The 3,603-nt window shown below is 44.7% G+C and overlaps 1 non-coding gene across 1 annotated transcript; it reads left to right on the top strand.

Annotated features, from left to right (window-relative positions):
* The first annotated feature begins 264 nt into the window (after positions 1–264).
* Positions 265–336, top strand: trnah-gug (transfer RNA histidin (anticodon GUG)). The gene has a single exon. It is a non-coding gene; the product is annotated as a tRNA-His (tRNA).
* Positions 337–3,603: the final 3,267 nt, after the last annotated feature.

Below are 3,603 nucleotides of genomic sequence, written 5' to 3' on the forward strand. Positions count from 1 at the left end.
TTGAAGCATACATTTCAACAACACCTGCACTGTCCCCGGAGTTTTTGATGTTTTCGAGAAATCTATTTATCTCAGCCTACAGCATATAAATAATGGAATCACCACAGCCACTGGGGGAACCGATATTAAACGGTCAGCCCATTCTGAGTTTTCACATTTATGCCACTGTTCGCTCATCACTGATATTGTGCATTTGGTGCGCTGCCTAACATTTCCTATGATACTGTACTTATTGCATCCTTCGCGCGTGCGTGGCTGTGGGATGCCGTGATCGTATAGTGGTTAGTACTCTGCGTTGTGGCCGCAGCAACCTCGGTTCGAATCCGAGTCACGGCAGTAATCGCTCTAACTGTCCCAGTTTTTGTGAAACACAAAGAAATCAGTTGCTTTAACGTGGTAATTTTCTCCAAGGTGATTATCTTTTCCCTTCAAATTCCGCTCGCTCACATCTCTGTGTTTCATATGTCATAATTCAAATCCACCCGTTCTCAGAGATTTCTCTCCCTCCTTCGATCACTAACTGAACGTTCCGTCCCACACCCCCATTTCATTAATTTAGCGATGCTAGTGTTGGACTATGGTGTACTAAGTTAAAAATCACACAACACTGCCTTGTATGTTAAATATGTTAAGTATGGAAGTATGTTAAATGCCTTTGAACCATCTTGTCTGTAGGTGATGCAAACTACAAGGAATTATGCACCTGCACCCCTAGCTTCTGTGTTCTCCAACACTACGCGAAGCCCTACTCTTGTTGTTATACCAAAATGCAATACCTTCCATTTATCCAGATTGAACTCCATGTTACATTTTTCAGTCCAACGACTCATTGGATTAAGATCCTTTTGAAATTTAGATAATCTTCCTCACTGTCTACAATTCTGGCGTCGCCTGCAAACCGACAAAGCATGCCTGCAGTGAGTTCCACTGTTTTCTCATATAGATCAATGATTCATATTTACTTGTAGTGGCCGTGAGTTAGCAGTGTGCAGATCATACAACAGTTAGTCATGTAATTACCCATGAGGAAGAAAGCAGCAGACTGCAGGGAGATATTAAACAATTGGAAAGAAAAATAGTGAAAGCAATTCATTCCAGGCAAGTTGGTGACAGTGAAGCAAGTTCAAACTTCAAACCAGCCGCCCACGCTCCAGTTGTGGCACTCAGCTGTCTCAGCAAGCTGCACTGTAGATTGCTATAAACGGGAAAAAAATTTCCCTTCTGCCCCGCCTTTGACCAGGAGCACTCCCAACCTCGGAATTACTTGCGCCTCGAAACCGTCATAGAAATACCCTGCATTCACCGGTTGTGTCACTGGAGTTTTCGAGTATCTCTGCGACCTCATTCCCATCCCGACTTCCAGTTGGATCTTCGCGACTGCGTCACTCAGTTCCTCTGATTCTGGGGCTGGGAATTGGGACTATGTGGCAGCAGTGGTTACTGCCGTGTGTGTGTGTCAGGGGGAACCTGGTAAAGTAGCCGATGTTAAACTGCATTACTATTGAAGCATACATTTCAACAACACCTGCACTGTCCCCGGAGGTTTTGATGTTTTCGAGAAATCTATTTATCTCAGCCTACAGCATATAAATAATGGAATCACCACAGCCACTGGGGGAACCGATATTAAACGGTCAGCCCATTCTGAGTTCCCACGTATCTGCCACTGTTCGCTCATCACTGATATTGTTCATTTGGTGCGCTGCCTAACATTTCCTATGATACAGTACTTATTGCCCACTGTCAGAGTGCGCGTCTGTGGAGTGCCATGATCGTATAGTGGTTAGTATTCTGCGTTGTGGTCGCAGCAACCTCGGTTCGAATCCGAGTCCTGGCACTAATTGCTCTAACTGCCCCAGTTTTTGTGAAACACGAAGGAATCAGTTGCTTCAACATGGTAATTTTCTCCAAAGGTGATTATCTTTTCCCTTCAAATTCTGCTCGCTCACATCTCTGTGTTTCATATGTCATAATTCAAATCCACCCGTTCTCAGAGATTTCTCTCCCTCCTTCGATCACTAACCGAACTTTCCGTCCCACACCCCCATTTCATTAATTTCGAGATGCCAGTGTTCGACTATGGTGTACAAAGTTAAAAATCACACAACACCAGGTTAGAGTCTAACAGGTTTAACTGGGCACTAGTTTTGGGAGCGCTGCTCTTTCATCGTGTAGTTGTGGAGTCATTTGCTATTTCATTAAGGCACTGCAGAATCTTACACAGACTTTCACATTGATACTCTTCACTCTGTGCTGCTGTGGTCACTGTTGCTGGGTGAACGTGCCCCAACCCCACCATAGGGACCTGCAGACCAGTTGCTTCATTTGCTTACCGCTGTTGTGAGGCCAATCCTCAGGTAGCAGCTTTTACTGATATGGACTTGCGATTATTGGGAGTCAAGCTCAGGAAAATGACACAGGACAATATCGAGGAAAAGCGACTTCATTGAGAAAGATTAGTTTCACGGGATTTCTGCAATGGCTGAGCACTATTACCACTGGACTGTTAATTCAGACAATAAGCAAACGAACCAGGGACCCGGGTTTGACTCCAACCATGCCAGGTGTTAGAATTGAGATTCAATAAATATCTGGAATTACGAATCTAATAACACCTACAAATCCATGGTCAATTGTTGAAAAAACAAAACCATCGGGTTCACTGACGTCCTTTGAGGAAGGAACCTGCCATTCTTACCTGGTCGGGGCTCAATGTGACTCCAGACTCACTGCAATACGGTTGAGTGTCAACTGCCCACTGTGCAATTAGGGATCACAATCAATACTGCCGAGCCAGCGCTGCCCTCATACTGTAACAGAATAGAAAAAAAAGTTAATTCGGCTCTAGCTAGATTACTGTGTGCAGTTCTGCAATTCACAGTATAGCAATGATGTGATCGCACTGGGAACGTTGCAGGAGAGATTCAATGGGATATTGTCTGGGCTGAAGAGTTTCAGTTATGAGGAGAGATTGGACAGACTGGGGTTGTTTGTCGCTGACCAGAGGAGATTGGAGAAGATATGACTGAGATGTACAAAATAATGAGGGATATGGATAAGATAGACTGAAAAAAGCGTTTGTTATTGATGGGGGATCGAACACTGGGGCCAAGAGATTTCGGGAAAAGGCAGAAAGTTTTGAGTAGATGTGCGGAAAGGGTCAGAGAGGTGGAAACCCTTCCAACCTGAAAAAAATTGAGATGTTAATTTGTGATGCCAAAACATATAAACAATGAAAAACTTGATTCAGGTCGTTAAGCCGTTGTGTTGGACAAGTGCAGCCACAACAGGCTGAAGGGCTTCCTTCGATGTTTTTGTCCTCCACAGTATCGTGGTTAGTGTCCCCTCCTGTCACAGGGCTCAATTCTCCGCTGGGGGCATCGTGAAAGTTTTAAACCTGTAGCCCTGTTCCCCAGTGAAGGTTATTAATGCCTGGCCTTCCATTCTCGATTGGATATGTCACGGGAAAGACAGTGCTGTCTTAATCAGCTGGGGAAGGACTGCAGCCCCTGGGGCAGGGAGCGTCAGTGAAAGTGCAAGCACGTAATTCTGCAAACTGCACATTGTGTTTGTGTTGCAATGAAAACCATTATATAGAGTTGT

Source organism: Chiloscyllium plagiosum, unplaced genomic scaffold (genome assembly GCF_037043375.1).
Source record: "Chiloscyllium plagiosum isolate Xiang-an unplaced genomic scaffold, Cpla_swu_hap1 HiC_scaffold_51, whole genome shotgun sequence".
Classification (NCBI taxonomy): domain Eukaryota; kingdom Metazoa; phylum Chordata; class Chondrichthyes; order Orectolobiformes; family Hemiscylliidae; genus Chiloscyllium; species Chiloscyllium plagiosum.